Source organism: Eptatretus burgeri, chromosome 10 (assembly GCF_056783735.1).
Source record: "Eptatretus burgeri isolate ZD-2024b chromosome 10, Ebu_testis_v1, whole genome shotgun sequence".
NCBI lineage: Eukaryota > Metazoa > Chordata > Myxini > Myxiniformes > Myxinidae > Eptatretus > Eptatretus burgeri.
In genome coordinates, this window is record NC_140970.1 from 75,863,043 (window position 1) to 75,890,515 (window position 27,473).

The following is a 27,473-nucleotide window of genomic DNA, read 5'->3' on the forward strand; positions in this document are numbered from 1 at the left end:
TTGAGCAATGAAGTGAGATAAGTAATACCCAGATGAATGCCAGCTGTGTTTTCTCATGGCATGACTTCATTGCACGATAATGCTCGCACACACACAGGTAAATGTGACTGTTATTACACGGGTGAAATGATTGCCCCATCGAGCCCCCACTTATTACCTTTGCCAGCAATGGTGAATGGAGCAATGGTATTTTCATCCTTGTTTGTCAGTCTGTCTGTCTGTAAGCAGGATATCTCAAAACGTTAAGGATGGATTCAGACGAAACTTGGTGGACAGGTTAGGTTTGTGACAAGGCCGAATTGATTAGATTTTAGTGAAGATTCGGATCCGGATACTTGAATTTTAAAGTAATTCTTCACAGTTGGGAGATAAGGCCAAAAACGATATACAGCACGATATTTCAAAAACTTGTGGACTGGTTATGATAAAACCTGGTGGAGGAGTTGGGTCAGTGACATGAACAAGCAAATTCGGTATTAGTAAAGGTCTGGATGCAGAACTCGACTATCAGTGGGATACAAAATGTAAACTGTTCAGCCTGGCAGAGTTATGCGCTCAACCACGTGCTGTTCTTGTTACCTTATGATTTTCATGTCTTTCCTCCACTCAGAAACATCTGGGTGGCATTATGATTACAAATGATGAAGGGGTCAAACCACATTTCCTGTAATGGCAGCATACCTGTCCTAAAGGTTTATCCATAGATGGCATCAAGGTACTACCAGAAGTCTGTATGTGTAGAGGGCAATACCTGTGCACCAATACAAAGAGCACTCATAAATTGGTTTTCCTAAGTTTTAATTTTAATTTTAATTAAAGCATGATATGATTCTGTGATGTGCTTTACGATGTAGTTTGTACTATACCCACTGACTCAGCTCCCCTCCTCTTGTAGATTGAAGCTCCCTCATGTGGACTAGTGCTTTCCACCTGACCCCTCTTGAAGCCACGGAATCAAAGGCCCTCTGTGTCATTGTCATCTTGCAATGGAAGGCTGGGGTCGCAGGGTCGAACTCTTCCTACCCTCTTGAATCTAAAATCATATCATGCTCCTTCAGGTTGCATTTGTTCACCGAGGAACCATTACCTTATTACCCTTCTCAAGTCTCCTTAAAACAAAATTTCATTATTTCACCCCTCTGCTCTCACCTATGAAACTGTATTCCTGTGTCTGTTGTCTTATACCTTTCCACCTGACTTCAGATCTGCTGCCCACTGCCATGCCATGGTTTTTCACATCTCTACCTTTGAGGTTTACATCACCCAAAGGGACTCACTCCCACTTACACATACATATTTTATCCTCATGCCATGGTGCATCCATCTTGCATCTGTAAGTCTCTCATTTAACTTCCAAAAATAAACGACACACATACATGCAAAAAAATGCTGTGACACAATTGCTCGCTGGTGAGCGAATCATGAGATGAGGACCGAAAAAGAGGTTTCAACTCATTAAGCTCAGAATCTTTCACGAGTTTTTCAATGTGTCCATATCGATGCGAATTACAACAGCATTAAAACAATGATTCATAACAACTAAAAGACTGGAAAATATAGATTACTGACAGAGAGATAGAGGATTGTAATTAAGAAACATCCTCTTTATTTTCCCATATACAAGTTGACATTCCAGTTGATGTTCCTGCAGCTTCTTAAGGTCCTTTTTACTTCCGCCACCGAAGGTGAAGGAGGTTATGTTTTCACCCCTTTCTGTCTGTTTGTCTGCTTGTTTGTGTACAGAATATCTCAAAACGTTGTCGATGGATCTGCATGAAATTTTGTGGACAGGTTCGGTGTATGACAAGGACAAAATGGTTCGAGTTTGGTGAAGATCCAGATCCGGATCCGGCTACTAGTATTTTTTCAGTGATTCTCCACCATTGAGAGATCGGGCTAAACTAAAATTTGCACGATATCTCAATAAGTTTTGGACGGATTCGGATGAAACTTTGTGGACAGGTTGGGTGTTAAGAAATTGACGACGATGAATTGACTCGATTTTGTTGAAGATCCGGATCTGGATCCGATAACTCCAATTTTTAAAGTGATTTTTCACCATCGAAAGATAAGGCTCAAAAACGATATATATCACGATATCTGAAAAAATGTATTGGACCAGATATGTTCTCGTGGGTCAGTCATTACAGGGCGAAGGTATATGCTCTACTGAGTGCAGGGGCGTATCTACGGAAAATAGTGCCCAAGGCAAGCACTGAAATTGTGACCCTGTCCAAACATCTGACACCCATCTTTTAGACAACTTTACCATAATATCAGCTCAAAAGTACAACCAAAGCTCGTTAAAAAATCTCGGTAATTAACAAATTATGGCACTACATGAAAATTACAACTGCACCTTTCTTGCTTTCACTGATGCAAATTGGTCAATGATCTGCTCAAAGTCAGTTTTTTTCTCTTTTTACACTCAATAGAGCAAGATCACAGAGTCTGCCTTGACCCATGGAGGCTCTCAAATACGAAAGTATTCGTTTTAAATTGCTGAATGATCTCTCACAGCTGGCGATGGAAACTGCGATGGTGAGCATTATCTGGATAGCAATGCGAAGATCAGGGAAGACGCTCTAATCTCCATACTAAACAACAAATTTGAGAAGCTCTTCAGGTCTTGATATTTTCATGTTGGCCCAACTTGTTAGCAACATTCTGCAATCCAAAATTTCTTCATTTCACTGCTTTCCATCAACATCAGAGATACGTGATGCCTACAGAAGCCTTGGCAACAACCCTCGAGGGTCACACCACAACTTGTGCATGTAGATGTGGTAAAACACTTCGTTCACTAGGTTTACAGCCTTCTCCTGTCATGTGCTCAACCTCAACCACTCCATTGTCTGTCTGCCTGTCTCTTGAAGAAATTTCAGACACTCTTCCTTAAACTCTGAACACTCAGCTCATTCATCATTGGGATTTTGTCCTCAGTCCTCACCAAGTAAAAATGACCACTCTGTACGTTTTCCAAGCACAGACCTTCCCTTGCATTAAACTCCCACCTGCACCAAACAATCCCTTCCCAAAGTTTATTGGGCCACATACTGTGACTCCATCATCGTGGTTAGGTCATTAGTAAAGACCCTTAATGGAGGCATCCGCTATTTTACTGTTGTTTCCCTGCGAAATCCTTTGTTGACAACAAGTGCAGCATGAAATGAACATCAGCAATGTGAGTACAAACAAATCTGGAGGTAGTGTACAGCATTTGAAATGGCTATTTTCCAGTCTTTTCAAGCAGATATCGAGTTTAGATGTTATCAACCAGGTGACGAAAATTTAATGGGACTAGATAGTCAGACACAAACTAAAGTCGGGTTGTAAAGTGAGGGAATTTGAGACCAAAAAGGTTAACATGGAGCCATACCTTTGAAATATTGGTTCCTGGACGTAATTACTTTAGTGTTTCGAACTCCCAGCAGTCAAATCTTATTTCTGACATTCTTACTCGGTGCATAAAAACAGCTGGCACTTACTAAACGTGACCGTTTGTTCATAGACTACTTCAAACGGCCGTGCTAAGTAATTGGAAAGGTAAAAACGTCGAAAAAAAAATGTAGCTCGGTGCAAAAACTGGATAACAAAGCTTTCATTGCATATTGGATTACATGCTGGAACACCAAGCACACAAAGGTGGATGAAAATGAAATGAGATGTGAGAAAGAGGGAAGACAAGGAGGAGGAGGTAAGTCTGACAGATTAATAAAAGAAGATTACAAAGTATGGTTTGGCCTGTTTGTGTCTCCATATGAACCCCTTGGCTCATGATGCAAGGAACCCAGTGTGAAATCTCATATTTTGTTTGTCCGTTGTTTATTTATGGCCTTGTAGTTGTGCAAAAGTACACTGGTCTCGGGACCTGGCATTGACTTCTGTAGACAAGGTTGAGTAGTAGAAGCACGTATTACAAAGCGAAGACGAAGTCAAACTTGCAACATCAACATGAGGACAAAGTGGAAATTTAACTTCTCTTCACTCTTAAATCAGACACTTGCTCTTGTGCAGGTTTGTGGGCCCAACGGATCGTCTGCTTTCAACCATCCTGCACGATATTGTTTCCAGTGGATAGAAAAAGTTTGGAAATAACCTTCTACATCGAAGAACACGTTTACAGGCACTTACAGCAGATGTCAGTCAAAGCTGGTCTCTTGGGTTATCGTGTGTGTGTGTGTGTGTGTGTGTGTGTGTGTGTGTGTGTGTGTGTGTGTGTGTGTGTGTGTGTGTGTGTGTGTGTGTGTGTGTGTGTGTGTGTGTGTGTGTGTGTGTGTTCTGCAGATGTGAGCATGTGAAAATATTCACCGTTGTCTGTGCATAGGTGTTTCTGTAAATCTGATGTTCCTCGTGCTACTCAAGTTAATAGGTTGAAGAATTAATATTGATTATAGAAGGATTTATTTACATATGACATAAGTTAGCAAAGCAAGAGAAGGCTGCAAAAGCAGATATTTCTTGTGTTAAATGCTGAATTATTACCTCCGCCAACGAAGGTGAAGGAAGTTATGTTTTCACCCGTTTATATCTGTATGTTTCTTGCAAAATCGAAGATTTGTCAAGTATATTGGTTGGTCAATTTTGTTATTCTGTCTGTCTGTCTGTTTATCGCCAACAAGTCACAATTCCAAACTGATCGTCGTGAAACTTTATTAAGTTGTAGAGGTAGTCTCAACTGAGAAGCCTATTGATTTTGAGGTGAAAGGTCATCTTGAGGTCATGTTTCGAAAATTGTCATTTTTCATCCGATTCACTTGAACAAGATTTGCAGATTGCATCAATTAATTGGGAAATCAACAATTTTTAGGCCAAAAGGTCAAAGGCCAACTCAAAGTCATATTTCTAAAATCATCAATTTTTATCTGAAAGATTGTCAATTTTCCACTGATTGACATAAAAATATACCAATGTCACCCGCAGGGTGACCCGTATCTTGCCAAAAGGTGACCACGTGTGACTTCTTTAAGGTCACACTGAGGTGAACAGAGCTGCTATCCACCAGGAGCGACTCCTTGAGGAATATCTGCCTACAAGAGATTCCGATGAGAATTGTTCTACAGAGTAACCATGAAAAATATGCTTTTTCCTCATAACGTCACCAAATGACGTCATAATGTCTCAAGCTTGACAAATCTAGAAAGCACTCATCGAGGTGTTCAATTTGAGGTACTACACGATATGGTTCCTAAAACTTGAAAATTTGACCTTAGGGTCAAATATGTTTGACCTCAGGCGCTAGCCATGAAGGTCAAGGCCAATCGCGACCAAAAACTAATCAGCTGAGCACCAGACCATATACTACATTCTCACAAAGTTTGGAGACGATTAGATTAAAATTACTCAAAAAATAAGGGTTTCGTCAACTCCCCTGATTTGCGACAAAGTGACCTTGAACTTTGACCTTGACCTTCAAAATTTTATGCGCTGAAAGGGACCTCTATATGCCTCTGATATGCGAAGTTACAAAAATTTACAATGATAACTGTGCTCTGCAGAGTGATTTATACGTGATTACAGACAAAACAAAAAACAAACAAAAAAAAACATATGAAGGTCAGGGTGAATCGCCACCAAAAATTAATCAGTTGAGCGCCAGACCATGAACTATATTCCCATGAAGTTTGAAGACGATCTGATCAAAATTACTCAAAAAATAAGGGTTTCGTCGACTCCCCTGATTTGCGAAAAAGTGACCTTGACCTTTGACCTTGACCTTCGAAATTCTGTGCGCTGAAAGGGACCTCTATAGGCCTCTGATATGCGAAGTTACAAAAATTTCCAATGATAACTGTGCTCTGCAGAATTTTTTATAATTGATTACAGACAAACAAACAAAAAAAAACAATAAAAAAAACATACAAGCTGACTAACATATCTTGCAAAAACTTTGTTTTGGCAAGATAATAAAATAGAAATTTCAAAGCACATCACTGAATTGGAAGAGCAACTATTTTTGAGGTCGAAAGGTCAAAGGTCTACTCAAGGTCAAACTTCTAAAATCATCAAATTTACTCTGAAAAATCATCAAATTTCCTCTGAAAAATAGTCAATTTTCATCTGATTAAATTGATAATTAAGCAGCAATTGCATAGCACATCACTGAATTTGGAAACCAACTATTTTGAGGTTAAAGCGTCAAAGATCAACTCAAGGTCAAACTTCTAAAATATTCAATTTCAATCTGAAAAACAATCAATTTTCATCCGATTGACCTGAGCTTTTTATTTTTTTATGTTTTTTTGTATCCATAGTCGAGGCTCGTGGAAGAGCTATAGTTCTCCCATCTTATGGATATGTTTGGCACAAGGATGATGATCATCCTTAAGAATCGCACTACACATCACCTGTTATCACACATCTCATGACAGTCCAGATTGTTATTATCATTTTGCAAAATCAGGAAGAAAAAGCAAAGAAGTTATCTAAATGCAGCCTCAGCTTGGCCGTGAAGAAATAAAGGGGATTAAAAGAAAAAAACACAAATGTAATTTGGCCTTTAAAGTCTGTGCCATATTTCCATTCCAGCATTTCTGCTTAAGGTCAAGTCTGTGAACACAACATCAAAGGGCACACAGATATCCTCATGTATAAAACACAAAATATGGCTCCAATTAAAATAATACTGATATTAGTCGTCTCAACTCTGATATTAATTTGAGTTCCAGACACTCAAAAAATTCCTGCCATCAGTTGATTAAGATTGTCAATTTTAATCTTAAAGAAATGGACGATTTCATGTATCCATGGCAACCGTTGGAGAGGGGGGGAGGTGGATTTTACAAGTATCATGCTCTGCATGAAATCTTTTTCTTGTTTGTTTGTTTGTTTGTTTGTCCATCTGTTTGTTTGTAGGATATCTCAAAAAGTTGTGGACGGATTCTGATGAAATTTGGTAGTCAGGTTGGGTGTATGACAAGGACGAACTGATTAGATTTTAGTGAAGATCCGGATCCGACGACTAGAATTTTAAAAGTGATTCTTCACCATTGAGAGATAGGGCTCAAAAACGATAGATAGCATGATATCTCAAAAAGTTGTGTACGGACAAAACAAAAAAATTCGGACAAACTTGGTAGACACGTGTGTGTGTGACAAGGATGAAATGATTCGATTTTGGTGAAGATCCCAATCTGGATATGAGAAATTTTTTTTTACTTTAAAAGTGATTCTTCACCATTGAGAGATGGGTCCAAAAAAGATATCTATCTAGCACGATATTTCAAAAATGTATTGGGCCTGACATGTTCTCAGGAATCATGGTGGAGGTATGTGCTCTGCCAAGTGCCCTTCCAGTTACAATTGTGTTATACTGTTTTGATCAGCGCTTCCCAGAATGGGACATGGTCATTTTACAATTCAATCGTTTGTTAAATAATATTGCAACCAATCCAGGGAGTTGGCATATTCGTGAACACAATGATCGACGACTGATTACAAGTATACAGTATTTTTGTCTCCTGTTTAATACACAGAAAAGTTACAATGGTCCCATCTTGAGTGCTGTGTCAACTTGAGCAACGTCCTCTAACCTTAAAAGTGATGCAAGGTTTTTCATTTTCTTAAATACATTAATTTCTGTATTTTTGAACATTATTTGCTGTTTAGCAATAAGGAAATGAAACTTTCCATCTCGATATCTTTCCTCATCTACATGATGAAGGTGTAGTTGTTATGGTGTATTGACATAAAGGATTCATGCTCCATTATATCTGATCCGTGTGCAAACTTAATGAAAGAGATGGCGAGTAAACACATTGAAAATGCTTCAGCACCGCTGGGTTTCAAGCGTTATGTGTGACTCTGTGTCGTTACAACGAACCCCCATATGATGCTAATTGGGCCTGACGTTGGGTTTCAGAAAGGGGAAGAAAAAACATGCAATAGGATACTGTCTGAGGGAGCTGGGGAAGCATGTGGGAAGTGGAAGTCTGCACTACCTCGCTCGGGGAGCGTTGAAATGTTAAAGCAGACAGATCGGCGATTGCAGACCATGAACAAAGAACCATCAAATGAGGTATGCAGTCCATTAACCAAGCTCACACGCCACCAACTGACTGTTAGCGCATAGGCGAATCATTGCAGCCACATTGTGTTACCACGGTTCATCGGAATAATGGACTATGATGTGCTGTAGGCAATAAGGGGCATTTGATTTCACTAAAAACCAAATCAGGTCCCAATCGGTTTGTTTTCCTGCCGATTGTCATGATGTTTGATGGCTATTAAAACAATATTTCCTGATACCTTGCATTGGAGCCATTGCCACATATTAATTAAGGGTGAGTTGGTCAGATTGGGACAGCTGACCAGTGTGAAGGACCAACATTGTGTTTGGAAAGCATTAGCCAAATGGATGGGGAAAGAGGGTGAAGTTTTTCCTCGTGTATTGTAGTACACAGCCACCATTGTCAATGATTTTATGTACCTTATGATTTATAGTAGACTCTATGGCATTATGGTTTATTGAGTGTCTGCTCTGAATCTGGGAGATCGGTGGTTGGAAAGCCTGAGTACCAAGGACTGCAAATGGTTTGTGCTGCTTCCTTGTTTGACACGAAGCGTTTGAAAAGGATAGAGCACGGACAACAAACCACATGTTAGCAATCAAAGCATGGCCTTTGATGGGCCTAATAGCCTCCTCCTGCAAGGAAGTCCCTTGTAAGGGAACCCATATTTATTTTTAAGAATCCGACAGAATGGTGTTAAGGGATCGCACTTCCATTTGAGTTGTTGAATTGACACTCCACTGTCTGAATTTAGGTTCAATTATTAGCACAACTGTAAAGTGTAGGATCAGGGCTTCACAGACGGGTTGATGCAACAGAAAGCGCAACGTCCCTCTGATGCACATTAAGACGGGTGTCATGTCTGTTAGCATTAGTTGGTGAATGTTAAAGGACCCCGCAGTCTTTCACAGAGAGTCGGTGAGTTATTACCGATACCAAGTCCAAATTCCAAAGTTCTACCTAAACTGGTTCCAGTCGAATGTCAATCTTCCAACTGTGACCGACCCAACAAGAAGGTGGGATTTATTATGGTTACTAAACAAGTAGGAGACAATGAATAACTATGGTACATGAAGACAAAAGGGAAACTAATGGGTTCATCCACAAAATATCCACCCATGCAATTTTCTTACAACCTGACTGTTAATGCATGAAAATGTTACTATTAGAAGGAATAAAAAACGGTTTTAAATGAAAGTATAATGTTGGGATGGTATGCCATAAAGGATATAAACAACCATCCCGACATCTTTCAAAACATCTCTCAATTTTCGATATGGTTAGCTTAAACAGGTGTGTGTGTGTGTGTGTGTGTGTGTGTGTGTGTGTGTGTGTGTGTGTGTGTGTGTGTGTGTGTGTGTGTGTGTGTGTGTGTGTGTGTGTGTGTGTGTGTGTGTGTGTGTGTGTGTGTGTGTGTGTGTGTGTGTGTGTGTGTGTGTGTGTGTGTGTGTGTGTGTGTGTGTGTTAACTGTTTAATATTTCACGAGTCAAATTCATACATGGACACAATCAACATACACTATCATTGCAAATGGATGCAGGGATGGACTGGCAACAACCATTAATCAAAGGAAGATGGAGGGATGGTTTCACATGATCATTTCTTGTGACCATCCCTACATTATTTACATACCAGTAGCAGCATCCTTACATCAGTTTACATTAAAAAAAAACATTATTTTTATTACTTATTTCTGTACTTAAAAAAACAAAGTATTTACATGCTAGAGAGTTCATTTTAGTTGCACGAAGAATTATTCACATTGAAAACACGTCACATTAAATATAGGGTTACTTTCATATAATGGGCATCCATAATAACATGTACAGCAGTATGTAGTGTGTGTGCGATCAGTACACAGGAAGTCGACCACCACCCTCACACTGTACAATTGTCATGCCTGTTGGCTATCATTATATAATTTAAAATTACAAGTAATACAAGGAAGTAATATATATTTTTTTAATTAGAAGTACCACGGAGAATTATAACGCTTGGTTGCTCGCAAACTGGCTGGCTCCATGACGGCTATTGGTTTATTGGAGCACTTGATAAATAGCAGGTGGTTATTACGAAGGTTATTAGACTTTAACAAGAGAGTTCATTTGTTTGTCTCTTTGTTTTGCAGTGTATAATTTGTGTTAAAAAACTGAAAACCTCAGAAATGTCAAGACTTGCTGCATATCCATGTGTTCAAGTAAACTGCACTTTCAGTTCGACCTCCACCATAAAGGTTTAATGATCTGAAAGGTCAAAGGTCAATTTAAAAAGTCGAGACGTAGTCACTGTGCAATAATACATAATTAATAGACATACTCATGGCACGATATTGTGTAATTAAAAAGTCGACAAAGCTACAGTACAGTCACATTCAAAAGATACAATATTAATAGATGTACTTAAATGGGTCGACCGAGGCTTCACCATGTTTTTCGGTTTTATATATACAGTTCTAGAAACAACCGCTCCCTGAGGGAACTAGCAGGCTGGGGTGGGGGCAGTCATGTGTACCTGCATGTACACACCATGCCAACTGCGGTGTGTTAATATTATTACCCTCACCAGAAAAGAGGGTATTGCATTTGGGTCTGTTAGTTGTATTTGTCCACACATAATGTGTCTATTAATTACTTACTAATTAGAATGATAATGATACATAACAATATTATGATCATGGTACATAGTGATTAGAATAACGATAATGGTGCATGATGATGATAATCTATATAAGTGTAGCAATGTCCAGTCACTAACGTCAGTCACATTTTATGACGTAATACAAAGCGTTTATTCATGTTTTTTGTGTTCCTGTTGGAGGATAATAAAATATATTTCATAAGTGTTAGTAGTATCAAGGGTCAGGTAATGATCACAATCATGATGATAATGATAATAATGATAATGTTTAAAATAACGATGATAATGTTGATAATGATAATACAGTAATGACAACAATAATAATAGTACATAATGATAATTATAATTGTACTCTGTATGAAGGAATCGTACAGAGAAAAATGATAATGACAACAATGCTAATAGCAATGACAATGTTGATAATGCTAATCATGATAATGAGTTGATAATAATGACAATGACAATGGCACATAATGATAATGATCATGGGCCATAATGATAATGGAACAGAGGAAAATGATAATGATAAGAATGAAAATAACAATGATAATGTGATAATGATAATAAGGAGCTGATACTCGAGGTCTCCCACCTTTTGGGTGATATGAGGAATAAATCTTTGTAATATGAAAGCTAAATCTTGAAAAGTTTTTGAAATTTCACGTACACAAGCCAAGTTAGCGAGATGGTTGCCATGGCAACAAAATTCAGCCAATCACAGCCGCGATCTAATCAGGTTGAGATAATGTCATGAGGAATAGATATCTGCAATATGAAAGTTAAATGTTCAACGGTTTTTGAAATATCATGTACCTAAAAGTACATGGACGGATGATCAATCGGCCAGTCGGTCAGTCGGTCAGACAGAGCTCCTTTTAATGTCCCCCCTGCTCCCCACTCCCCCACACCATCCCCACATCTCCGAACTTGTTGGATTGGTGGACAACAATGACAATGTTGATAACGATACAATGATAACGATGATAATAAGGATAATGGTGCATGAGTACGTCTATTAATTATGAACTATTGTAATGTGAGAATTCCCATTAATTACATACGAATGTAATGTGAGGATGACTATTAATTACGCACTCAAGAAATGTGAGTACAACGTCTGATAATTATGTTTCACTGGAACGTGAGTATGTCTATTAATTATGTACTGTTTGAACGTGAGTTGGACCATGATTACCTATATTAATTGTGTCCATAAATTACGTACTACTGGAACATACCTTTTAGACCTTTCGACCCCTTGATACCCTTCAGACCCCTTAATTAGACCATTTTATACTTTTTAAGACCCTTCAGACCTTTGAGACCTTTACAACATTTTGACGCCTTTTACTCTCTTCAACCTTTTTCAGATCTTTAGACCTTCACGCCTTTCCAACCTTTTAATACCCTTTCGACCCCTTTGACCTTGAGACCATTTTTAGATGCTTTAAGAGCCTTCAAAATCTTTTGGACAACTAAGACCCTTTAGACTTTAAATTACATCCTTTAAACCCCTCAGAACTTTAAAGAGCCTTTCAACATTTTAGACTATTTAAACCATTTCGACACTTTCAGACCACGTTAGACCTTTTTTAGACCATTTGACCATTACACCATTCGACCTTTACACCTTTTGACCTATCCAATACACTGTCAGATCTTTAGATCGTTATACATTCTCGGACCTTTGCCCTTTAGACCATTTCCTCCGATCATTTGTAATCATTGACCTTTCATTCAGTAAATCCTTCCATTTATTTTCTACACAAAATACACCAAACAAAACAAGTCCTGGCCAAGGTCTGCGATCTCATGTGCAATCTTCCATGTCACATGACCACTCAAGTCAGTTGCACAGACACATACATCTTGTAAATATTGGGCTAGCCCTTTAACCCTGTACAGCAAAATTACTAAAACCATGGGGGCTATGACATTTTATGTTTCTTCTGATTCTTTATATGTTGATTGCTTTTGGACATTTGCACATGGGAAATGCTTGTGAGCCTCATTGCATTACACATATATGTATACACACATACATATATGTATATACATATATATATATATATATATATATATATATATATATATATATATATATATATATATATATATATATATATATATATATATATATATATATATTTATACACACACACAGCTCTGGAAAAAAATAAGAGACCACTCCAAAAAAAAATTAAATCAGCATCTCCACATGTATGGCAGCAATTCCATTCCAGTGTCTGTTGAATTCCAACACAGGCACACCTCATTCGACTTAGTGAGGTACTGATTAGGTGATCACATGAACTGAATCTTATTTAACAAGGAAAAGTAAAAAAACCACTCCTGTGGTCATCACTATCCTCTTGCAATAGGACCTGCTGGATGGCAAAAACAGTGCTAGTAGTACCTCAAAAGTAATTGGAATCAAAAAAGTAACGATTGACCATGCCAAAAGAGTTGAATGGAAAAGTTTTGAGTGAGGAAAATAAGGGTTCAATTCTGGCTTTACTGGCAGAGGGATACAGTGAGCGTCACGTTGCTTACATCCTTAAAATGTCAAAGACGGTGGTTCATAAGAACAAGGTCAAGCAGCAGACATTGGGGACAACAAAGCTACAGACTGGCAGAGGGCGAAAACGACTTTCCATTGACCGGGATGACCGCCAACTCATTGGAATGTCACTCAACAACCGGAGGATGACATCAAGTGACCTACAAAAAGAATAGCGAACGGCAGCTGGGGTGAAGTGCACGGCGAGGACGGTTCGAAAGAGGCTCTGAGGGGCAGGGCTGAAGTCGTGCAAAGCTAGAAAAAGTCCTTCATCAATGAGAAGCAAAGAAGAGCCAGGCTGGGGTTTGCAAAAGACCATAAGGATTGGACCATAGAGGACTGGAGTAAGGTCATCTTCTCTGATGAGTCCAATTTTCAGCTTTTCCCAATACCTGGTCATCTAATGGTTAGATGGAGACCTGGAGAGGCCTACAAGCCACAGTGTCTCGCACCCACTGTGAAATTTGGTGGAGGATCGGTGATGATCTGGGGGTACTTCAGCAAGGCTGGAATCGGGCAGATTTGTCTTTGTGAAGGACTCATGAATCAAGCCACGTACAAGGTTGTCCTGGAAGAACACTTGCTTCCTTCTGCTCTGACAATCTACTCCAACTCTGAGGATTGGTTTTTCCAGCAGGACAATGCTCCATGCCACACAGCCAGGTCAATCAAGGTGTGGATGGAAGACCATCAGATCAAGACCCTGTCATGGCCAACCCAATCTCCAGACCTGAACCCCATTGAAAACCTCTGGAATATGATCAAGAGGAAGATGGATGGTCGCAAGCCATCAAACAAAGCCGAGCTGTTTGAATTTTTGCACCAGGAGTGGCATAAAGTCATCCAACAGCAATGTGAAAGACTGGTGGAGAACATGCCAAGACGCATGAAAGCTGTGATTGAAAATCAGGATTATTCCACAAAATATTGATTTCTGAACTCTTCCTAAGTTGAAACATTAGTTTTGTGTTGTTTAAAAATGAATATGAACTTGTTTTGTTTGTATTATGTGAGGTCTGAAAACACTGAATCTTTGTTGTTATTTTGACCAGTTGTCATTTTCTGCAAATAAATGCTCGAAATGAAAATATTTTTAGTCGGAATTTGGGAGAAATGTTGTCAGAAGTTTATAGAATAAAACAAAAATGTTCATTTTACTCATACACATACCTATAAATAGTTAAACCAGAAAAACTGATAATTTTGCAGTGGTCTGATTTTTTCCAGAGCTGTGTATATATATATATATATATATATATATATATATATATATATATATATATATATATATATATATATATATATATATATACAGTGCCCAAAGAAAGTGTACACCCCCTTTCAAATTTTTTTACCTTTTGTTGCATAATAGCCTGTAATTAAATTCCATTAAATCAGACTTTTTCCACTTTTATTTACACATTGTAAACCACAACTTCCAAGTGAAAAAATAATTCTACAAATTTCAGAAAAATAATTTAAAATACAAAACTAGAATACCTTGGTTGGATAAGTGTCCACCCTCATTATAATACCAATTGTAAATTAGCTCAGATGTAACCAATCAACTTCAAAATCACACACCAAGTTAACTCTTGGAGTGCAGTCAAGACAATCATTAAGAAGTGGAAGGTGTATGGTACCACCAAGATGCTGCCTAGATCAGGCCATCACTCCAAACTGGATGACTAAGCAAGGAGGAGATTGATCAGAGAGGCCAGCAAGAGGCGAATGGCAACTTTGAAAGAGATACAGGCCTATATTGAAAAGACTGGTCACTGTCTGCCTATGATAACATTCCAAGCACTCCACAAGTGTGGCCTGAACAGCAGGGTTGCAAGAAGGAAGCCATCACTCAAAAAAGCCCTCCTTGAGTCCTGTTTGAGGTCAGTAAAAAACCAGTCTGGATAATGTGAAGCCATGTGGCAAAACGTTTTGTTGTCTGACAAAACCAAGATATAACTTTTTATCCGAAATGAAAAACGTTGTTTGGTGCAAACCCAAAACAGCATGTCACCCAAAGAACACCATCCCAACTGTGAAGCATGGTGGTGGCAGCATCACGTTATGGGGATGTTTCTCATCAGCAGGGACTGGGGCACTTGTCAAGGTGGAAGGGAAAATGGATGCACCAAAATACAGAAAAATCCATGAGGAAAATCTGCTGCGCTCTACAACAAAGTTTAAATAGTAATGGAAGTTCACCTTTCAGCATGACAATGACCTGAAGCTACACTGATGTGGCTGAGGAACAAAAAGGTAAATGTCCTTGAGTGACCCAGTCAGAGCCCTGACCTAAATCCAATCGAAAATCTGTTGCATGACTTTAAGATTGCTGTCCATCAACGCTGCCCACGTAACTTGACTGAGCTTGAACAGTTTTGCACAGATGAATAGGCAAATATTGCACAATCAAGGAGTGCAAAGTTGATTGAGAGCTATCCCAACAGACTGACAGCTGTAATCACTGTCAAAGATGTTTTCACCAAGTATTAATTCAGAGGGTGGACACTTACCCAACCAAGTGATTCTCGTTTTGTATTTTTAATTTTTTTTTCTGAAATTTGTAGAATTTGTATTTCACTTGGAAGTTGTGAGTTACGATGTACAAATAAATGTGTAAAAAGTCTGATTTGATGCAATTTAATTCCAGGCTAACAAAAGGTGAAAATGTTGAAAGGGAGTGTAGACTTTCTTTCGGCACTAAATAATATATATATATATATATATATATATATATATATATATATATATATATATGTAATTTGGAACAATATTCCACAATTGTACACCAAATTAACTCAATCACTTTGATTCGGCATTTTCTGTAATAAAAAGGAGACATTATATTGACATGAAGGATGGTTTTGAGGAAGAGAATGGATGAAAAGGCTTAAGCATGCAATGACAGTGTATGAATAACATCGTCTCAGTCATTCGAATCACACAGCATGGAACCACGAACATACATTCCTTTTCTGTTGCCAATTCCATGCTGCAGTTGTGGAAATTAAGTGGCTTGCACGCAAGCTTGGAAACCAAAGACACCTTAAATTATCTTCATGCATTTCCAGCTGCGTCTGGCGAGACAATTCATGAGGACCTGTGCTGATGTCCTCGTACATTATTCTTGCAATTGCATGTACATATGGAAGTGTGTTATTCATTTTTGGAGGAAGTGTATCAGAGGCCCAGCCGCCTGATTTAGGTGTCAAGTGTGTAAAGTCTGGAAATGATTCTGTATGCTTCAGAAGTAAAAGGGAACACAATGCACTCTCGGCTACATATATCTCAGTGGAGTAATATTACAGTGATTCCGATGCACCAAAATTTTTGGCTCATTGCCAAAATTTCTCAGGAATGAAGAAAATGGATAAATCACATTCACCTGCTGGCTTGTGCCAGAACCCTTGGCACCCAGCTCAACGGTGACCTCACAGTGGCAAGTTTTTATTTTACCAATTTGTGACAGAATTTTGATCAAACAACAAACTTGTCGAAATCTGCTCAAAAATAATTTCAAGTCAATATTTGCTATTTAATTGTAACCAGTTACAATTAAGTAGCTCCCACTGTATGGAACATACTTCAGTTCACTCTTTTTTAAAGAAGGAAGTGAATGGCATGCTACCTTGCAGTTGGATGACAGCAGAGCCTGGGCATTCATCAAACACCTTCAGAGATACTTGCTGCATAGGCTTTGCCCCTAAGTCAAACTACAAGCATGGAACTATGTCAGATCACAATCCTGGCTCGACATGACCGATGCTCAGGAAGGACAGACTGAGATCTACGCTGTCATACCACAATATCACATCTGAGGAAGGACATTGCTGACATATATAAGGTAAAGCATAGGGCTACTAGATTGATTCTGGGACGAGCTAGTCAAAGCTATGAGGAACAGCTGAAGGAGACATTACTTTCATTATACATCAGAAAGGAGACCATTATCAGTGCATTTGATTGAGATGTTTAAGATAATGAAAGGTGTGGACAACATAGGTCCAGATGAGTTTTTCAGCATAAGAACAGTGTAACGACCAGGGGCCATACCCTGAGGGTAAATAAAATGAGAGTAAACACAGTAACAAGACAGGTGTCTTTCAGTCAGAGAGTAATTAATGCATGGAATGGTCTCCATAGAAAGGTAGTGGCAGCAGAGTGGGTAGATAAGTTTAAATTGGAATTATATCGGTACCGAGATACATTGGAGATAGATGGGGACAGGGATGTTGTCAGGACTTGTCGGTCGCTTGTGTGTAGATGGAGGATGGTCTCTGGAGTTGGTGTAGTGCAGCCATGATGGACCAAAATGCCTCCTCATGAGCCAAAGTTCTTTATGTTTATCTTTGTTTGTACCTCCTTGTCATTCTCAGCTCTGGAGTCTCATATTCTGGGAGTTTTTTTTGACATTTTCAACTGAAACTTGGTACATGGCTTGCTGATAATAAGTTCCAGAACAAGTTCGAGTTTCAGGATGTTTAATCAATTTTTCACAGAGTTATGCACTTTTAAAACTTAGAAAATACCACATACGAGCAAATACCACCCGTCGCTTCGTTGACGGGAATAATAAGGGGGGGAGAAAAAGAGGGGGGAAGAGAGAGAGGTGGGGGGGAGAGAGAGGAGGGAGAGGAGCGAGGAAGGGTGGGGAAGTGAGGAAGGAAGGCGGAGCAAGGAGGGGTGGGGAATGAGGAAGGAGGGGGGAGCAAGGACAGGTTGGAGAGGGAGGAGGGGTCGGGTAAGGCAGCATGAGGGGAGTGGAAGAAAGTATGAAAGGAGGGAAGGGAAGGCAGCATGAGGGGAGGGCAGTGTGAGGGGAGGATCTGTCCGGACAGAACCAGAATCCGGATATGTGCAGAGATAACCACTGTCCATACATAATCACCATCCAGACACATATGGAGAGAATCAACATCAATACATAACCACAGTCTAGATAAATCAGGATACAGAGAGGGGAGACGGGGGAAGGGATAGAGAGAGAAGGGGGGAGGGGAGAGAGAGGGTGTGGGAGAAGGGTGTTGCACTGTATTAGGAGGGGCTGAGCGTGGATTGGACAAAGAGAGCGAGAGAGAGAGAGAGAGAGAGGTGTCGGAGGAGGGTGTTGCACTGTATTAGGAGTGGGTGGAGCTTGGATGGGATATACAGCGAGAGATATATACACATATATATGTATATATATATATATATATATATATATATATATATATATATATATATATATATATATATATAAATATATATATATATATATATGAAGGGGAGTAAGGAAAGAGAATATGTTATGCTTTATGAACAACACACAATATATATATATATATATATATATATATATATATATATATATATATATATATATATATATATATATATATATATTCGAGCTTGGCCGATATTGGCAATTTTTCGGTAATCAGCAGATTGGAGTCATGTGATTACTGACTGCAGTACTTACTGTATACAACCCAAAAACTTTGAGTAGCTTTCACCCTTTTTGGGGGGAATTTAAATAAACAAATTTAAATACAACTTTGCATTATAGACATTTCAAAGAGATGTGCATAAACATTATTCTTCATAAACAGCTGCCAATTGGCGGGTGATGGGTGGAAAAAATTTGGCTCGGTAATTTAGAAAACACGTTAATATGGAAATTAGCTTGGAAATTGGGTGTTATCAAATGTATTTTGCTTTGAAACACACAAAGAAAAATCACATAACCTATCTAAAGCACAAACAATTCATATAAGACAAGAAAAAAGAGCAATCAGAGATTGCAGACCCTCACCAGGGCTTGTTTTGTGTGGTATTTGTGTAGTTTTGTGGGGTGTATTTATGTGGCGTTTGTGTACTGGTGTGTCACATAATTAATGAAAGACTTAACTAGAACTGCCACTTTATAACTGCTGGCAGTGATCACCAGGTACCAAGACATCCTGTTTGATGCAACCCCGCTTTGATAGGACACCTGACACTGACCCATGACATTCATTTGAATTCAACTGAATTCAGGATGGGATTGTTGTCAGGTCAGGCCAGATTTAGATCTGTGACTTGCTTCAGGTATCATGTAAATCTGTACTAACCTGTTTCATGGTCGGGTTGTTGGTGACGAAACCATCTCCCCCACCAGGTTTCCCAGTGAGGGGGGTGTATGATATGGACACTCAGCAGGATTAAAAAAACAAACCCTGTCAAAGGGCAGAGGAGCTCCTTGTGAACCAAAGGCAAACCATATCTAGAGCCCAACTGTGTCTGTGGACGCCCTCCTGCAGTTGGATGACGTTTTTGAGGAGGTTGGTGGCGGCATTTCCACTGCGGCCACGGTAACACCCTTTACTCTGCAAAGCACAAGAAAAACGCAAAGAAAATGAAAAATCCATTCCGTGTAAGTTCCTCCTATGCAGCTGCCCTCTGCCTGGCAGCTCACCGGATGACAGGATTGGGGCAAAGCCTTCGGGACCCCCACTCCTTGAGGATAGCAGGGAAACCACAGGTTGACCTTCCCAGGTTAGATTGCAGTCGTGTGTGTCGGGGTGGTGCTGAGATGTCATCCACCAGACAGTGGTCTTCTTGGGTTAACCTGAGTTGGTCCCTCCAGGTGGGTGCCTGGGATGTCCTATCCCAAAGAGAGGTTGATCACCTGTCTCTGTTATCATCTGAGCTGAAGTGTTTGAACATCAGTATTGCAGCACTCTCTGAGGTTCGGAGACCGGATCGTGGTGAGATCATTGCGGGTGGTTAGACCTACTATTGGTCTGGTCACCCTGATGTTACCATGCCTAAGGAGTTGCTGCAGCTCTGTCAAATAAGCTGACTCCAATGATAATTGAGGTAACATCGGTCAACGAGCACATTATGAGACGAAGGATTCGTCACTCCGTGGGTGTCATTTCCCTGGTCTCTGTATATGATCCGACTGAAGCGAATGATATCACCGTGAAGGACGCATTCTATGCCACAGTCGAGACTGTGGTTGATCAGTGCCCCAGACGAGATCCTATTCAAGTCTTGGGGGATTTTAATGCGTCGACTGGAACTGACAAGAATGCTTTTGAGACATGTGTTGGTCCCCATGGGTCTGGAACTGTGAACCAGAATTGTACTAAGCTCCTTGACTTTGCAAGAAGTCAAGGACTTAGGTTGGCTGTTTCATGGTTTCAGCGCAAACAGGCTCATCCCTGGACTTGGTATTCCAACACTGGTGATGTGGCAAAGGAGATTGACCTTGATGGAGCTCCTTGATGGTCACTGACGGATGATCCAGAACTGCAGGGTATAAGAGAGTGCTCAGTTGCTCAATACTGACCACAGGCTAGTGGTACTAAGAAGTTGCAGCTTAAATCTGGTAGAATGGTACCATCCCACCCTAGGCTGGATGTTGGCAAGCTCAAGGATGAGAGGGTAGCTGAGGAGTTTGCAAAAAGGCTCAGTGGGGATTTGGGGGTCTGGGTGTTTTGGGGGTATGGATGCTTTGGGGAATACTGAAGAGTTGTGGAGTGCCTTCAAGACCATCATTCTTGATGTTGACAGTGGATGTCTTGGAACTTAACACAGGGCGAAGAAGAATTTTGTGTCTCAAGGGACACTGGATACCATCGACCATAGTCGCAGGGCCAGGCTTCATGGCAGAGCTCAACTGTTCAGGGAGTTGAGGCATAAAACTGTACATGCTCTGAGGGTGGAAAAGGAGGCCGATGTGCGAGGAACCTGTGATGGGGTAGAGCATCACCTGTGGTCAGGTGATTTTCATCCTGCTTACAGGGGAATTCACACATTGTGTTCCTCCAAGCCTGTCCCTCGGTGTCCTGCAGTTGGAGTGGAGTCGAAAGTGAAGGCCTGCTGGACTGGTTACTTTGAGCAGCTGTACAGGCTGATCCACCAGCTATTGAGTTGGATGTCAGGGCTGTTACGATCCCGATTGCTGACCATCCAATCAAATGTGATCCACCTTTGTTTATGGAATGACAGGCTGCAGCGAACCAGTTGAAATGATGTAAAGCTCCTGGGATCTGTGCCATTCATGCTGAACTTCTCGAGGGTGGTTGAAATGTTGTACTCATGTCATTGCATGCAGTTCTGCATTCTGCCTCGAACACAGGCATGATCCCAACTGAATGGAAGAGGGAACTTGTTGTTCCGCTCTGGAAAGGGAAGGGTCACCGCAAGGACTGCATCAACTAACGAGGGGTGACGCTGCTCTCAGTGCCGGGTAAGGTCTTTGCTCATATAATTCTTGATAGGGTTCGCCAGCATCTGCTTGAGCACCAGCACCCAGAGAAGTCAGAATTTACACCAAAGAGGTCAACAATTGAATGCATCCTTGCCATTTGGGTCCCCACTGAACACCGACAAGAGTTTTGGCATGGGCTGCTTGCAGCCTATGTTGATCTCTGTAAAGCATTTGACTGAGTGAATCGGGATGCTATCTGGAAGAATCTTGGACTTTGTCGGGTGCCACTAAAGCGGATCAATCTCATGTCTTAACAATACTCTGGCACTGAGAGTGTTGTGAGATGTGGTGATACCATCTCTGGCTTATTTCCTATTGTTACTCGTCATGGGTGTGTACTGCCCCCCACACTTTTCAGCACTAGTATAGAATGGATTATTGTGAGGATGTTTGAGAGACCAAGCTGTGGTGCATCGTTTGGGAATGTCAAGATCTCTGATCTTGATTTCGCAGATGATGCAGTCATCTTTGCGGAGACTGGATATCTTTTGGGTGGCCTTCAAAGTGGTAAATGAGGAGTTAGAGCTGCTGGTATTATGGGTTTCCTGGGTCAAAACTAAGATCCAGGCTTTCAATGACATCTTCGATGCTGCTGTCTTGTCTGTACCTGTTTGTGGTGAGGATGTTGAGGTCATGGAGAGATTCACTTAACTTGGCAGTGATATTCATGGTTCTGATGGCTGTGAGCCAGATGTCAATTGATGTCTGGGTCGGGCCTTGGGAGTCATGGATTCACTGGATCATGAAGTGTGGCACTGTCGGAACCTGTGCCGTCGGACGAAAGCCCGAGTCTTCAGGTCCTTGGTGCTTCCAGTCTTGCTCTACAGTTGTGAGACCTGGACTCTGACCAGGGATCTGAGATGGAGACACAATTCTTTTGGTTCCAGGTCTCTTCAGAGATTCTTTGGTGATCTCTTGTCAGACTCTGTGTCAACAAGTGGTTGCTGGCAGAGACTCAAATGAGATTTGTTGCCTGCATAGTCCGTGAGTGTCAGCCCGGCTGTGTGGACAGGTAGCTCATTTTCCAGATGCTGATCCTGCTCACCAGATTATTTTAGTGATGGACCATCATGAGTGGAGGAGGCCAATGGGCCAACCACGTACCTCGTGGTTGCAGCAGGTTGATTGGCATCTCAAGCAGATGGGGATGGGCAAGCATCTGCCTTGGGGATGGCGTGACAGAGGCCCCTTGGAGTAGTGGCAGAAAGTCGATGCAGCGACATGCTGCTCCTGCGCATGTTCCTATACCTGACCTGACCGCTTTGATCGGACACCTGACCCTGACCCATGACACTTATTATTTTTCTGTTGAATTCAGAATGGGATTAAAATAAATTCAATTCAAATCAAATGGAAGACCAAGTTGGTACAGTCCTGCATTGGAGTAATCAGAAGGAACCCGAATCAGCAAAAAGCAAAGATTAAGTCATCAAGAGCAACCTGAATAGAAGTCGCATTTCAGCTGCTACTCCTCTACCCTCAAAACCATCCAGGCACAGCCAAGTGAGCCTGATTCAAAATAAATAAATAAAATAAAAAAGTACCCAGATTAAAAAAAAAAAATTCTGGCTGCCAGATCACGCGTCCGATCAGGTTGAAATTTAAAATGTATATTCCCCATCACCACTAGATCATAATTTTAAAGTTTCATGTTGATTGATAAAGTGGTTCAAGAGAAATATATATATATATATATATATATATATATATATATATATATATATATATATTTTAAAGATTTTTGCTCAATCCAGTATGGCTGCCCGGCCATGTAACATCAATTATTCATAAATACCCTGGTGGTGCCAAGGATTGGGGAACAATTGTTTGAAGTCTTTCCTCAATCTGTCCAGCCGTTTGAGAGAATACGTTTTTTTTAAAATAGATTTTAGGGTAAATCCCATATGGCTGCCAATGCATGTGACCTATGACATCATATGTGTGAATCTTTTGTTCCTCATCGATAGGCAGTCATACCTGTAATGTTTCAACTCGATCTGTTGAGCCACTTCAGAGAGGAAATTTTTAGAAATTTTTTTTTCAATAAAACAGTATGGTTGCCGAATCACATGATCGATGACGTCATCAACATTATTTTCTGTGGACTATTTTATCCAAAGATGACCGTGAAAAATTTTCATACTGATCAGATGTAGCATTTTACATATGTAATTATGACGTCATCACAAAGGCACCTATGGGCACCTGATGTCATAAAGAAAATCATGCGTATTCCCCATGAGTACTCGTCATATACCATGTTTCAATTTATCCCTTGGTTCGATTTCAGAGCAACAGCGGTCCAAATTTTTCCCATTTTTCCAACATGGCTGCCACACCACGTGATGTATGACATCATAATAATCACAAAAACACTCTACATGAGTCGTCACTCCTCGGTAAAAATGTAATCTGAATTTGACATGCGGTTGCAGAACTTGACACGTGGTTTGACATGCAAAAAACAGTAAAGTTCTGTGTGGAAAAACAGACAGACAGACCTACAAATACACAATCGGACCCAAATGTAATACCCTCTCCTCCAGCGAAGGTAATAACCAATTGCTTGAGAAATAGTCACGAGGACAAAGGAAAACGTGATCGCTCGTACGCTGCTGAGGATAAAAGATATAACTTTCACCATCCATCATTATCAAAAGATAGGAGGTGAAACTTTGCCACCATGTCACCCATAACCAAGCATGCAGACATGCACATACACACCTGCGGAGAGACCCCTTACAGAACCAAATCTACCCACATGTATCACGTCCGAGTGCGCTGTCTATGTACCTTTACCTTGTCGCAACTGCTGATTGTACATCCCGATCGGGACACGAACTGTACCGCTGTCGACTTTCAGGCGCTCGGCAAGTGGCTTACGTACTCAAAATAAATGGTTGATAAGTGTCTGGCTTGGTAATCGATAGAAAGCTGATTGGTCATGGCACATTCCTGCAAAAAAACGTAACATCACCGATTTCATAACATTTTCAGATGTCACTCCTGGTTTTGAGTTATTTCGTCCACTTGATCTTTTAGTCCATGAGAGTAGATCATAGAAAATCGCATCGTGTAATGCATGAAATCACTCCAAGCTCCTAATTTGAAAACTATAGCATTTCCACAAGTGATGTATACAGTGATTCGTACGTATGTGGATGAGGAATTTGAAGCTGTTCGTGAGGAAAGTGAAAAAAAAAATTTCAGTGCTTTATTTTTAATAAACTGTTGTGGCCTGTTCCAACTGAAGGCACTGGTGAGCAGACCAACTCAAGGCATTAACAAAATGGCGATTTAAGACCCCAGCGAGGTGGCCGAGGATGCGCCTTGATAAATGATGTAATTAAATAAGGCCGTGAATTATCTTCACAATGGTGTTTTAATTAACGCAAACATCCAGTTTTCATTATTGTACCACCTTGGAGTTCCCTTACAATGCATGCAAATTTTCAGGCTGCTAGGTCTCATAGTTTTGAAGTTATGGAGGAGACTGACACACACACACACACACACACACACACACACACACACACACACACACACACACACACACACACACACACACACACACACACACACACACACACACACACACACACACACACACACACACACACACAGCCATTGAATAGTATAGATACGTACATTTCTATGTTTATATATACGAGTGCGGGCCCGTAGGTGCGTGTCCATACGTGGAGCTTCATTCCTTCGCTCTCAGAAACGACGACTGGCTTGGGCATTGTTTCAATTAGATCGGACCAACCGTATCATAAATGGCCATAACTTGGGAAACACCTGGGAAACATACTCAGGACCCCAGTGTCAATTGTGACGTCATATCAAACGAAAAAGAAGAAGAATTGTGACGCCCCCTCCCTCTCACCCCCCTCTCTCCCCCCTAGTCTCGCCCCCTCTCTCTCCCCTAGTCTCGCCCCTCCTCCCTCGCCCCTCTCTCTCTCCCCCAATCTCACGCCCTCCTCTCTTGAATTGTGACGCCCCTCTCTTTCGCACCCTCTCTCTCGCCCCCCTCTCTCTCCCCCCTCTCTCTCCAAAATGTATTCACAAATGTCTACCAAGCACAACAATTAATTCAAACATTGGGAAAAAACTGTTTTCAAACCCTTGGGAAACAGCTGTTTCCCTTGGGAAAATTCAATCCTTGGGATTAATTAATAATTTGAACAATTCATTTAAACCTTGGGAAAAAACAGCTTGACATTGGTTGACAGATAAATGGCCGTAACTTGGGAACCGCTTATCCGATGAATATCAAACTTTGAAAAGCCACATCCGCGGGTCCCCGGCAATATTCCTGGCAAGTTTAAATCAGATCGGACTGGCGGTTGTCGAGAAACGGCGGTCGCAGACAGACAGACACACACACACACAGAGAGATTGCTGGAAATATATATATATATATATATATATATATATATATATATATATATATATATATATATATATATATATATATATATATATATATATCCACCATCCACTGGGACCATACTCTGTGCAGAGCGTTGGTGCTGCCGAAGCAGTCTCCTTGGCTATTGGGTACAATCCTGGACGGGTCGCCACTCCGACACAGGATACCAGCATGCTGGCACTCATTTTGCCGACCTCGGAAGGATGACAGGCAGAGTCAACCCCACCTGGTATTAATTCAACAGCCGAGTGGGATTTGAACTCAGGATTCTCGGATCCTAAGCCCACCACCCTAACCATTAAGCCAACACCAGGCATATATATATATATATATATATATATATATATATATATATATATATATATATATATATATATATATATATATATATATATATATATGACCTGAAATCCTTCTTTGGTCGGCAAAATAAGTGCCCGAATGCTGGTATACTGTGTTGGAGTGGCAACCTGTCCAGGATTGTGCCCAATAGCCAAGAGGACTGCTTCGGCAGCACCAACTCCCTGCACAGAGTATGGTCATGGTCATGGTCATGGTCTCTCTCTCTCTCGATATATATATATATATATATATATATATATATATATATATATATATATATATATATATATATATATATATATATATATATATATATATATATATATATATATATATATATATATATATATATATATATCTGAATTTTTTTCCTGTCTCCATTTTGTCCACCCCATGCATCCTCCCCTACACCTTCTTCCTGCCCACAACCATTGTTGTGTCCAAGTCTCCCTATATTTTATCCTTCAACTCAGCTGTTGGTGTCCCCCTCTCCACTGTTACTTCTTTCCTGTTGTATCCTGGTGCATTCAGTGTTGTCGCTCTTCCATGAGCCTTGATTCTGTATCAAAAAATCTCAAAATGTTACGGATGGATTCAGATGAAACTTCCTGGGCAGATGGGGTGTGTGGCAAGGACAAATTGATTTGATTTTGGTGGAGATCCAAATCCGGATCCGGAAATGAGAATTTTTAAATTTCTTAAGTGATTCTTCACCATTGAAAGATTGGGCCAAAAACTACATATATATATATATATATATATATATATATATATATATATATATATATATATATATATATATATATATATATATATAAATATATATAAAAGTTGTCGATGTATTACGACAAAACTTGGTGGAGGAGTTGGGTCGGTGACAAGATCAAGTTGATCTTCTTGTATATGGCAGCTATCTATCATTTTGTTGGGGCGCAACTATGCCGCTGATGATGTGCCCCAATTCCAGTACACCGGTACTCATTTTGCAGACCTCAGAATGATGACAGGCTGAGTCAACCTCACCTGGTGTTAATTTAGCAACCAACGGGGCTCAAACTCAGGACCCTAAGATCCTAAGCCAGCCATCCAATAACCACGAAGCCAACACCAAGCTTAACGAGTCAATTGGATTTTGGTTAAGGTCCGGATGCAGATCCAGCCCATCAGTGGGATGCAAAACATAAACTGTTCAGCCTGGTGGAGGTATGCGCTCCACCTAGTGCATTATAGTCCTATTTTGTGCTTTATTT